Source organism: Euprymna scolopes, chromosome 26 (assembly GCF_053919585.1).
Source record: "Euprymna scolopes isolate OS-2025 chromosome 26, ASM5391958v1, whole genome shotgun sequence".
Classification (NCBI taxonomy): Eukaryota; Metazoa; Mollusca; class Cephalopoda; order Sepiida; family Sepiolidae; genus Euprymna; species Euprymna scolopes.
The window spans coordinates 88,285,461-88,299,090 of NC_136507.1; the positions used below are offsets into that span (position 1 = coordinate 88,285,461).

General features: G+C 35.6%; 1 long non-coding RNA gene across 1 annotated transcript in view; it reads right to left on the reverse strand.

Annotated features, from left to right (window-relative positions):
* Positions 1-6,457: 6,457 nt before the first annotated feature.
* Positions 6,458-13,630, reverse strand: part of LOC145248245 (uncharacterized) — a 166,289-nt gene continuing 159,116 nt past the window's right edge. Inside the window, exon 3 of the long non-coding RNA XR_013863346.1 lies at positions 6,458-6,675. This is a non-coding gene — a long non-coding RNA (uncharacterized LOC145248245). The remainder of the gene's footprint in view (positions 6,676-13,630) is intronic.

Below are 13,630 nucleotides of genomic sequence, written 5' to 3' on the forward strand. Positions count from 1 at the left end.
AGTCAAAGCAAAATCTAAAGACAAACCACAAAACCCAAATCCATCGCATAATGAACAGCATACTGTGGAAAGTGTGAGTCATCTGATATCAAGCTGCAAGGTTCTTTTAGAGGACGGCTACTGCACAGTGGGACACGATGGAGTATGTAAGAAACTTTACTTGACCATCTGTAAAAAAATTAAACATCCAGTGTAGCAGCAAGTCCTGGGAACATCAACCTGAAAGAACAGTTAGAAATGAATTATACACCATATATTACGACCATGTAATCCCCACCGCCACCTATCTTGAAAATGCTGCTGTGAACCCTGACATAGTGATATGGAATAAGTCAGAAAGAGTAGCAACGTTGGTTGAAGTGAGTGTCCCTAATCATGGTGATCTGACCAGAGCTGAAAGGGAGAAACAGACTAAATATCAAGGTCTCGTGTATATGAAAAGAAGCTGGAATCTTAAAGAGATATCAATCATACCAGTTATTAAGGGTGCCACAGGGCTTATAGAAAAGAACCTGAAGTCCTACCTAACAAATATTTCTGGCAAACCAAAAGAAAAAGACATCCAGACAATTGCACTTAAGGGAACAGCGAGGATACTAAAAAGTGCTTCTGATTGGTTACAATCAGAAGCAGGGCAATGTTGGCTGGTTTGGCTGCACCATACCCAACATTAAAATATTCAAAGGAAGAAAACAAATATGCAACAGATGTTTAGATATGAAAACAAATTTAAGATGAGTCACTAAAAAATGACGAGTTTATTAAGTAATAGCAGATGCATCGGTGTTCCTGCGGAATGCATAATGGCCACTGTGTTTTCCTGTTAATAATTTGAGATGAATCCCTACTCTTTCTTTTCAATTTTATTTGTTGTCAATTTGCAAGTTATAAAGAATAAACAATAAAACGTGTCTTTATGGACGTCCAGTTCAAAAGCAGGCCCTACCCTATAATATTATAGGAAAATACGCCTATAAAAAGGAATACCACAACTGAGTTTTTAGTACAGGGTGGAACGATAAATTTGAAACCGAACCAAAGACCATAACCGTGGTCGAAAACTTCGTTGAGCTGTGCTATCAAGCGTTAAACTGTTTTGCATTTTGAGGGTGCTGGCAATAGTTCTGTTGTTATTGTTTGGATTGGTAGAGAGCATGAGTTTTACAGCGCCGCATCTCTGATCTCGCTCGTTGAACATTGTATCACTTTCAGACATGATAGAAAGCTCTTATCGCTCTTAGGATTTGTACAAAACTGGCCAACTACTAGATGGTCTACAACAAATAAAGAAGCCAGGTTTTCTTAAAACGCAAATGGAATCATATCGTCTTTTCTACGGCGACAATTTTATCGTTCAACCCTGTATAATCTTAGTTGGAAAAAGTTAAAGTATTCAGATAAAGAATTTGCATGCTGTAAAAATAGAGCAACGGAACAAAACAAGAAAATTATTGGAAGCTGACCAGGTGAAATGTTTGAAATCTTAGTCGTATGTTTTATTTGTTTGTTTGTTTTTTGTTTTTTGTTGCTTTGTTTTTGTTTTTTTTGTTTTTTTTTTGCAAAGCAACCGAAGAGGTATATTACATTCGCTTAGTGATTAATAGCTTTGCATTTCCATATTGAAGAGGAAACATTTTCTTGTAACGCAAGAAGACACGCGTCTTATATGCACAGATGAATTCAGATGTGAAAATAACCCTATAAGAAAATATGCTATCTTATATATTTTAACGTATGAATGCTTTTAAGAAAATGTATTATTTTCCGGTTTGGTAATTTCAGTATCCGTTAGCGTTTACAGAAAAGGAAACACGTTCGAAAATATGGTGTTTTAATGCTATATACTAGTAAAGATATCCACTCCCTCGCATATTTCTCTTAATGTGCTTAGCATTATATAAAGTTACGTATACGACTGTATAGGTATATGTATATGCATACGATTCAGTGTGAAATTAATTAATCGATCTTTATGAATTTTGAAAAAAAAGCCGCTAGACGTAAAAAGAAGTAAGGCGAGTAAAATTTAATGAAATTTAGTTTTCTAGAATAGGTAGAATTCTAATGTCACAGAAAGAGATATATTTGTTTGAAATAGTTGCCTATAATGGTCTAACAATACAATCTAATTAATTGCCTTATTGAACGATTGCTGGTAGGCGTAGTTAATTAATAATAGTTAATAAAATACTTAAGCTCTAGGCTTACGGCTTACACCAACCAATTGTATCCTCATGTGGAGGAACCCGGATGTATTCATATTAATTGAATCAAATTCCTTCGTGATATTTTAGTTATCTCTGATTTTTGGCAGATTTTAACAACAGGTATTGGACATAATTAATATATATATATATATATATATATATATATATATATATATATATATATATATATATATATATATATATTCGGCGTAATCATGTTGACACACCGGTTCCCGTTAGATCACTAAGATTAAACTGTTGAGCCTTGTCAATACTGAACTTGTGGACCATTTGATAATATCAGATGCTGTATGCGCTCGGGAACCTGGCGAATAATAGGCGCCGCCAGACTATTCTTGTCCAAGAGACACTGCATAAAATAATGCACCACACCCACGATTGTGGAGGATTAAGCGACTCATCCATCCATATAAATATTTCGCAAATTTCTGTCTCTTTGTTGTAGTTTACAGTTTTAACCTGATATAATATGAGAACAACCTTCGATTTAAAATTTCAAATGCTTCAGATTTTCGTGCAACTTAGTCTATGAAAACTAGAAAAGCGATTAAGTAATATTCTTTGAATTTTAAATTTCTTCCTTAAGCTTAAGCTGTGAAGTTTAGACACGTGAACATTAAAGTGGTGCACAACTTTTTCAAGCAATCCACTATATACTTCAGGTTATTTTACGTGGAGCAATGTAAATTTTAGTTGTCTAAACCCTAACACGGGCTCCATTAATAGAGCTTCTTCCCAGGAACTGTCCGTTTGTAGCACTTTGTTCAACTGAGCTCCTTCCCACCTGACTAGTATATCATTCTGCTCGTCCAACATAAACAAGTTCTTGTTCAGCCGTCATAGTAAATGATCTAAGTATACCTAATCATTTTTACATACTATTATTTCAAAACTGTCTCAATAACAACAATACACATATTGACCCTCATCCTCGGGTGCCCACCGGGCCTTGCTATGTGGTGACCCCTTTATAAAAAAATGCTTTGGAAATTCTTGAAAATGTGGTTATTCGGTAGGTTAGAGGTTTGGAGGGTATGGTGAGTTTCGTAATCTAATTTGTTCAACTTTTACAAGACCATTTTAGGAATCTGCAGTCGGGAAAAGTTGTGGAGGAAATTAAAGGCGAATGTCGTTGTGGAGGTTTCATGTGGAGTTCATGACATTATTGACAGAACTTCTGAGGTGTAATTATTTCTCATGCATTCAAAAAACTGTATACATTACATCTAATCCAGAAGAAAGTATTTGAACAGCTGTTTGTTGATTGACTTAAGGTAAGGCTCTAATTGATTGTTGTTTTTTTAATCAATTTTTTTTTCAAAAAGTAAAATAAATTGTTCAACTGAAAATTATATTAATCCCTTTATTCTCTAATGTATTTCGTACTGTTTTCATTGGTTGCCATGATTATTTTCGTGCGCGCGTATTCAATTACTGCGACCTTTGAGAAATTGAAAGAAAAACAATTATGCTGTTTCTTTTTTTAATTTTAATCAGTCATAAAAATGGAGCACACGACAATGAATTTTACCAGTGTAGATAAAATATCACAGACATCGAAGCGAGTCCTACAATACTGGCAAGTAAACAAAATTAATACCACCAAAATTGTGGTTTCTCTGGGAGTGCTCGAAAGCAAACCCTAACCCTAATGCTAACCACAACCAGAAACAAAAGATAACTAACCCTTAACCTAACTCTAAATCCCCACAAGTAACTGGTGCGTACAGTGCAATATTACTTTAGTTCCTAATCACGCGAGAAAATATGGTTCTGCTTGACAAAAATAAAAAAATATTTATATTAATTTATTTATTGCATTTGATAGAGACGTTGAATCTCTACGGTTCCAGATGAGAATTGTCTGAAGATAGCGGTTTCAATCCTACCCTAAGCCGGCCAGAGGCTTACTTGGCCAAAACGTGGTGAGACGACAACAACTACGGGTGTCAGTAATTGCTGAGAATGCAGTTAGGAGATTCAGAGTTCCTATCCGTCACAGTTACCACCTGACGAAGGGTAGAGGAATAGTTGGCCGAGACGTCGTGAAACAACAATTAAGGAAGATGAGAATAATAGTCTGCAATAAATATAAATTAATATAAATAATACTCATCTCAATAATGAATTCCAATTAAAATAATATAAAAACAATATTAATAAAATTGTTGTTATATTTTATTTTATTGCTTTTCTATTTATTTTAAATGGTAATTACTGTCCAAGTAAATGTTATTTTATGTTTTCTAGTGGTTTTATTGTTCAGAATTCATATCGGTGATTATCATCAGATCTGTCCGGATGTCAATCCTCTGAAATTTAACAGTAAGTACTACAAATGTCGCCGTAGTAATAATGAGTAGCAGGGTTTATCTCCTTCTTTCTTTCTGCCAGAATAATGTGCCCAAAATAAATACGTAGAGAAGATTTTCGGTAAAAACGTATCGTTTTATTATTCATTATAATCAAAGAACCAACATATAAATATCTGACGAGTCCCAAGTGACCAATCTGATATTTTTGATTGATGATCTCTGTGTTTAATGATCATATTACACGATTTCTTCAAATCGGTGTAGTATATATATATATATATATATATATGGGACTGTCTTAAGACGTGTCAGGCCCACAATCTATTTATGGCGTCACGATATATATATATATATATATATATATATATATATATATATATACTAACCATCACTACCTACATATTGAGCACTTTTGAAGTAAATACTTAAAGTTTACGCATAAATCTATACTTTCGTATATTAACTTTATGTGAGTAAATTAAGTGGTTATATATATATATATATATATATATATATATATATATATATATATATATATATATATATATATCGTGACGCCATCACTAGATGGTGGGCCTGGCACGTTCTAAGAGAGTCCCATCCACCCTCGGGAGAAGGAGGATAGACCGCGCCAGTTTCATGATCTGAAATTTAACCTAGCGGTACATACAGTGCCTCCCTATCCCAAATGGTCACCCATCTAGTACTGACCAGGCTTAGCGTTGCTACACTTCGATGATCTGGTGAGGACCGGTGTGTCAACGTGATTGTGCCCTGCATAAAGTATCAAGTATTCAACTACCGACAAGATCTGAATTACACTACAAACTCGTGTAATGAGTTCAATCGCGGCTGCTGTCGCGCTAGATGGATGGATGGATGGATGGATATATATATATATATATATATATATATATATATATATATATATATATATATATATATATATATATATATTATTGTTGGGCCGACTAATCGGAATAAAAATCGGCAATCGGAAAAATCGGAGCTTTTGAAGGTATCGGAATCAGAACATGTGTGCATAATATCCGATGCCAAAAACGATTCTTTTAATAGTTTTTTTTTTTTATTTCAATGTGCTTATCGCAAAATTTTTCTTCGCTGTTAATAATGTTAAAATAATAAACATTTATTGATTAGGAAAACTAAAATCAATGGTTGATTTTAGGAAAGCTAAAATCGATGGTTGATTTTAGGAAAGCTAAAATCGATGGTTGATCCTCACAAGACTGTATTTTTTGTTTAGGAAAGCATCTCCACAGTTGGCATACGTTTTTAGGGTAATCGTGGAAAAATAACAATTCTGTAATGAAATATTTAGGGTTTTTGAAGAATCGGAAAAGGTAATTACGTCGGAATCGAGAATTTAGTACGGAATCGGTAATTCTATCGGAATTTAGAAAAATATTGAGATTACCTCATCATATATATATATATATATATATATATATATATATATATAGATAGATAGATAGATAGATAGATAGATAGATATAGTCATCCACATACAGACCACATCTAAAGGATATTAAATAAATATTCAGTCATCGCTTTTACTGCTAGTTTATTTACAAACAAACAAACAGCGAGCTTCGCTTAATAGACTAAATAGCATCGGTTGAGGTTCATTTACGACAGTGCTCCACCGAAAGCGGGTACTTAATATACAGTTAGCTACATACAGTCCTTTTTCGTTGTATCACAACGCATCAGTGCGACTATAGCACTATTTCCCTATCCGTGAATTTAACTTACAACCATCGCGTTGATAGTCGGCAGTTCTTACCACTGGACCATGGATCGGTATTCCCTATATATATATATATATATATATATATATATATATATATATATATATATATATATACATATATATATATATATATACTTGGCTATCTATAATATAAAGCTGAATGTGTGTGCGTGTGTGTGTGCGCGCGTGTGTGTGCGCGCGTGTGTGTGTGTGGTCACGAATAGGTTGACTATTTTAAAAAACTGATTACATATAATGATAGAAGATGTATCGAGACACAGGAATGGGTATGTTTGATCTGGTAGAACGGTAGTTCATTAAAATTGTGGGGTCTGCGTTCGCGCCTGGTCCACAAAGTCTGGAAATAAAAAAAAATTAAAATTAAATAAAACGCTTACAAGTGTTTTTGATATAGATGTACATAAACTTAAATAGAGATGGTATAATAAAATTGTGAGGTCTCCATTCGCGCCTGGCCTCCATAGAATGGAAATAGGCATACGCTTTAATAAACACTTTTCATATCTATCTGCGTAAGTATACTTTGATAATTATGTTTCAGTTTGAAGAAATATGGTATAATAAAATTATGGGGTGTTCGTTCGCACCTGACCTCCATAGAATGGAAATATGTCACAAAGTTTAACAAGGTTTTTTAATATAGATCCACAAACTATTTTGATAAGTGTTTCAGTGCGAAGAGGTATGGTATAATAAATTATGAGGTTTATCTATTTTATTTTTACTTTCATCATATTTTGCTTTGGTTTTGATACCCCCAAATTCAACCCAAATTTACAACCCTTCCTTTTCATAACCATAAATCAGAGTCCATTTTCTGTAGGCTGTTTTTGAACCGAGTCAACGACGGGTACTTTTGCTAGTAAATATATATATATATATATATATATGTATATATATATATATATATATACTTTTATGTATATGTATACTTGTGTACATATATATATATATATACATATATATATACTTGCATTTTTATCGAAATCGGTAAAAACGCTCATTTTTTTCAATTGAATGTATTCACTGCCTGCTTTAATCAAGGGTCTAGCACGGTGCAAAGGGGAGGCGACTTAATATGCTTCCCTGCAGTAGCAGTTGACATTATATTGTATTCTACATCGCTGTGTAGAGAACTTACTTTTGATTTTATAAAATTATAAAAAGTTTATACAATGGCTTGAATAAATGTTTTAAATTCAAAATTCAAATATCATGAATCAAGTTTGCTCTAAAAAGAAATATTCATTTCGAACGCGCCCCTGTCCTATCAAGGAACTTACTGTTGATTTTATACGCCGAATCGTTCTGCTTGTGCTGTGGTCAGACTTATCAAATGCACTTATGATATTTGGCTGTATAACTTCCATCTAAACTGAGATACTCTGTTCTTTAATCGAATTTTTTAGATTATCGATTTCCGATACTATTCTAATGTATTCCGATGAAAAACCTGTATAACAACCCTTCAAGACATAAAATACACTAGTGGGATTTATTTTTTGAATAAGTCCAGCCGTTTCGGAGTCCATAGGGAACGGGCGCATACACAGATATACATAGACACAGACAAAGTGCCTATTATATATAAGTAGAAGTTACTAGTCAACTTGGTTTACGCTTGAGGTCATTGCGTGTATTTGTGTTGCCCCTGGTTTCAGATTGGGATCTGAACCAAATCAAAGCAAAAGAAACTAAACATGCAAAAGTGTCGTTTCAGACGGACATTTATCTGAGTAGATATCATATATTCTCTTTTCTAACAAAGAAAAAAGGAAATATCATAGTTTACGTTTCCAGAGAAACCTGCTCAGATGTTCGTGTACGTTGAATAATGGGCAACGTTTCATAAAAGAAGAAATAGTCTCACAAAGCGTCCGTTTAATTCACACGTTTTGCACTGATACAACAAACCAACCGCGGAGTGGGACTCTATTAGGGATGCTTGCGAACCTACAAACATTTAAAAAACGGTTCTGCATGATTTGATTAAAACAAAACCTCTTTGAAATTATACAGTGTGACCCCAAAAAAAGCTAAATGGAGGCCATCTAGAACATATGCTGTAGAACGAATAAAAAAAGTCAAAGCAAAAGACCCTAGTGCTTTGATGTGATATTTTGATTATAATAAACTAGTTATGACCAAAGTTTCATTTCGTTCGGACAAAACATTAAGAAACGGGGCCTAATTAGAATTGGGGCCCGTTTTAGGGGGGGGGGCACCCTGTATAACAGGCAAGAGAGAAAAAACGCCGAATAAATTTTTTGATAACTGAAATTTGGGCTCAATGTTCATAAATTTTGCTGGCCCGTTCAATTGCCGCCCTATCCGACTCCTCTCCTCTTTCGCTAAAATTCTTGTAGCATTAATCAATCAAGCGTTAGTCCACTGCCTCCTAACAGCTAAACCTCTCTTCTTGTTCAGCTGTATAAGTTTAAGCAACCTCGTTCTACTGCAGATATTTAAACTGTCAGATACTATGCACTGAATAATGCAGAAGAAGCTGGGTAGTAGCTTTTATATATTCAAACCATTTGACATCGTGACAAGGAAAAAGAAGAAGGTTATAAAAGAAGAACGTGTGCGTAGACCAATGACCACGTTAGATACAAGTGGGTGACGTTACAGCCGAGACGAGAACTCATGCGTGGTCGGAGAAGGAGGAATAAAGGTCTTTTGTTAAAACCTGAAATAGCGAGTGTCATTTCTTGGCTTTTCCTCTCTTGTGGTCCCTGCGATGGAGTTGGGTCCCTACATATTAATGGCAACGATACAGATTAAATTACTTTTAAATTTCAGCATGTTAGTAAAATCGGTGAAAGAGTAAGCAGGGAGGTAATTCCAAAGTTTAACAGTTCAATGTAAAAACTATATGAATAAAAGGATCTCCGACATCGGAGGATCACTACAGTGAAAGCCTTGAGTTTTACTGCTTGTCGGGGTAGTGGACGGTCTTTACGTTGAGATAGCACGTCATTTTAAGTACTTGCAAAGCAAGCACAGGCATGCGACATTGCAGACAGAAGTTGGGGTTTGTTTGATAGTTTGCGACCTCTAAGATCGGACTCTTTTTTTTCACCTTAACAAATACACAGACTATTGACTGATGGCCGATATGTTGCAACACTATTCAACTCATGAACTAACAGCTATTTTTCACTCATAGGATATTTTATGGAGATCGCCCCCAAACAAAGCAGGAAGCCACTTAATGCAAGGAGTTAACAAGGACGAAAGATGATTATAGCAAAGACAGGAGATGCCTATTGACCTTAGTCTTGCAAAGACCTAAGTTAAAAAGTATGGCATAAACTGTGAGTAGGAGAGGAATTACACAAGTCTGTAAGTCTTGGAAAGAAGCTACTGGAATAGGAATCTGTATTGTAATGAGGCATAAAAACAGGGAATTAATGGAGACCACTAAACCAACAAGACAAACTAGCTGGAACAAAATAAGCAAAGTACACGCCAAACAATTCTAAAGAACACATGTCATAATAGTATTTATCTGTGCCAAAAACCTAAACGTAGATTCCATGTACAAATATTCTTTCTTAGAACTGCACGCCTGTGGAACTCTCTTCTGTTTGCCTACTTTCCAGCTGACTACGATTCAAGTTCAACGTAAACAAATTCTTGACGAACTGTCCCCCTAAATAATCCAATTTACAAAATGTCCACTACTTATGATTACTACGCTGTAATCCCATAACTAATATATACCCATTAATCCTTACCCTCGAATGGTCTTTGGGCCTTAATAAGTGGTGACTCTTTTGTAAAAACAAATTATAGAAAAGAATAACAACATCACGTCTGTGAGAGAGAGAGAGAGAGGTTGCAGAGAAGACGATTCGTACCCTCTCGACGTAAATACCCCCGACAAACTCGACAAGCATTAAAATCCCACCCCTTCACAGTAGAGATCCCTAGATGTAAGAGAGCTTTTTACTCCAGTAGTTTCTTCCCCAGAAATGCTAGGTTTGGAATTCCCTTCCGGGTCCCTGCTTCCCCAACTGTACTTACATGCAGAAGTTCAAGTGTAACATGAACCGACATCTTGCTGCCCAACTCCCTACATAGTACTCCTTTAGCTTAGGTCCCTGATAATTACCCCTACATCAAAGTGGCAATGTGCCTTGTTTGGGGTGAAAATGTAATAAAAAAAGAACGGGGCCAATTAAATTGGAGATCTGTTTCTGGACTTATCAAGGAATTCTTTTAGATGTGAGTATTTCACTCGAGAATGTTATTCCCTTTAATTATGCAGCGCCATATCACTGAATAAATCTCGATCTGTCTATTAAAACAAAAATTTTATAGCGAAATGCAACTTGACTAATCAACACAATCTCTCCTAGGATTCTGCATAGATTTCTTTGCTTCTTTAACAATCCAATTATCTTTAGAATGATTTCTCTTCGACCTCGAAATATGTTAAGGTTTCCGATATAACTAATCCCTTCAAGTCAATCTCTTATCTTGGAGCATGTTTCTGTGATCTGATAACAGCCAGTTTTCAGTAGAGTTCAAATTCGTAGAATAGTGTTTTTCTTATTTGCTTTGCCTCCCCACAAAGGCAGAGTTACATACCAGGGTCGTTTTTTTTATGTGGGGAAAAGTTAGAAGAATAAAAATTGTCGCAATCATGATGGAATTCTCCTCCACAAACTGAGAAGAAAAGATCGAAGTGTAGTATCAGAACAGATACTACACTTTGATCTCGGCCTGAAGAAGAATAGTGGTGCTTCTCCACGTAAGCAAAATATGACACAAGATCGCTTTTAATGAGGAGTGGAAGGGGGAAGGGAAGGAGAGACCAGCTCACCCAAGGGGATGGAAGGGGGAGCTGGTACTGCTGTCATGGTGTATAGGGTTGCACTTACATGGACCAATAACTAATTGCCACAAAGGCAATGCTCTGAAAATGCAGCATCTGCCGGAAAAGATACTAAACTTTGATCTTAGTCCGAAGAAGAATAGTGTTGTTGCCCAAGAAATTTGAAATGAAATTTATGTAGTTTTTGTAGCATGAACACCGTTGCAATCGACCTCTTAAACGACACATTATCTTGATAGAAACACTAATTTTTTCTTCATTTGTGACCGTTTTTAGTCGGGTGCAAACGACTCTATAAGTCACTCTGTCGGTCGGTCAGTCTTTCCGTAACACTTTTGTGCTTGGCCTTTTGGTTAAGATCTGAGGTCTGTTGTTAATACATGCTGTTCTTAGCTTTTTAAGTTTTTCTTCGCCCTTTGTCCAAGATCAACACGAGCAATCCTTTTCTTAATTCAAAAACTTTTTTATTTACCAATGAAATTGAACTTTATTTTTTCACACATGCACACACACACACACAAAATTAATATATTTAAAAAAAATGCATACACAAACACACAGACAACTGTTTATTAATTGTAAATATGGTTTTGATTCTTAAACGCTGGGGATTTATTAGTTAGTTTAAGATCCATAGAGTGAATGAGGTATTTTGGTAAATGTTGCCAGTCAAGAGTAAGACTCCAAAGTGTACATTTATTACTTTTTAATCACTTTAGTCACAAAGACCCTGAACCCTTCCCCTCCCCAATTTCTTGTAGGGCCTTGTGCCTAATTTTGTTGTTTGATAATCTTTTGTTTTTTGTATTTACAAAATTGTAAAAGCAATAAAATATATAAACAAGATCAAAGTGTAGTATCTGTCCGGCAGATACTGCAAGCAAAGACCCTATGTGGGGGCGACCTCACAGATAAGACCTTGGTCAATGTAGGGGAAACCCTTCATACCAATTGTCACTATCCAGCTCCCCTACTCCCCGGGGAGTTGGTCCCCATTTCCCCTTCACTCCTCACATTAAAAATCGGCCTTGTGCCTAATTTGCTCAGTGGGGGAGCAAATAAATACCTCAAAGTGTAGTATCTGTTCCGCCAGATACTGCAAGCAAAGACCATATGCGGGGGCAACCCCACATATAAGACCTTGGCCAATGTAGGGGAAACCCTTCATACCAATTGTCACTATCCAGCTCCCCTACTCCCCGGGGAGTTGGTCCCCATTTCCCCTTCACTCCTCACATTAAAAATCGGCCTTGTGTCTAATTTGCTCGGTGGTGGAGCAAATAAGTACCCTTTTCGTGGTCTTTTGGCCAAGATCAAAGTGTAATATCTGTTCTTACTACATGCTGTACTTATGTTTGTAACTTTTCCTTGGAAATGGAAGGGGAAACCCTTCCATGCTAAGGCATTTTTAGTCGCATGCAAGTCACTCCATCAGTCGGTCTGTAACACATTTACATTTTTTTAAGCAAGGGGTATGGGATAACATTTTTGTCCCCTGATTTATCAGACAGGGACCTATGTTTTCAATGGGTCCGTCTGTCCGTTAGTCCGGATGATTGACGGATAACCGTCCATCAGTTTATCCTGAAATTTTGTTATAAATTATATTTTAATATATAAATGTGCCAAATAAAAAAAAAATCTGTTTTGCGCGCAGGGTCTGAAAAGGGGTCAAAAATGGCCAAAGTGACAGTTTTTGTTCTGTAACATTTGATTCGTCCATTAGACTTTTCTGAAACGTGCCCAAAATGTGGAGGGCATTGTTCTTAATATAAATTCCCTAGCAAAAGTCTGGTAAAAACGCCCTTTCTTCTAGCGCATTTCTCATATTTCTAAACAAAACCTTGATATGTCTATATAGTGGTTTCCAATGTTGCTGAATGTAAATATACATGTGTTAAGGTGGGAAACTGCACTGTTTGTCCATTGTCACTGGTATTCGGCATTCCAAGTGGCTCATAAAGGGTCAAAAATGTACCAAAATTGAAAAAAAATGACACTTTTTACCCCTTAAATTTTTACCTATCCATTACATATTTCTGAAACTTGTCCAAAATGCGTAGGGCATCGTGTTTAATATAAATTCAGTATGGGTGACCCTAGCAAAATTCTGCTTTGCGTCCCCCGGGGCCTTTTAGTGCTAAAAATGCCCTTTTTTCATATTTCTCAATTAAAAAAAAACTTGATATGTATATCTAACTAGTACTCTCCCATGGTGCTGAATTCAAATGTACATGTGTTACGGTGTAAAACAACATAGTTTGTCCATTGTCACTCGTATTTAGTATTCCAAGGGGCTCATAAAGGGTCAAAATTGTACCAAAATTGCAAATAATGACATTTTTTGCCCCATAAATTTTTACCTATCCATTAGACTTTTCTGAAACTTGTCCAAAATATAACTTTTCCTTGGCCACATGGCTAAGATCTAAGTGTAGTATCTTTTCCT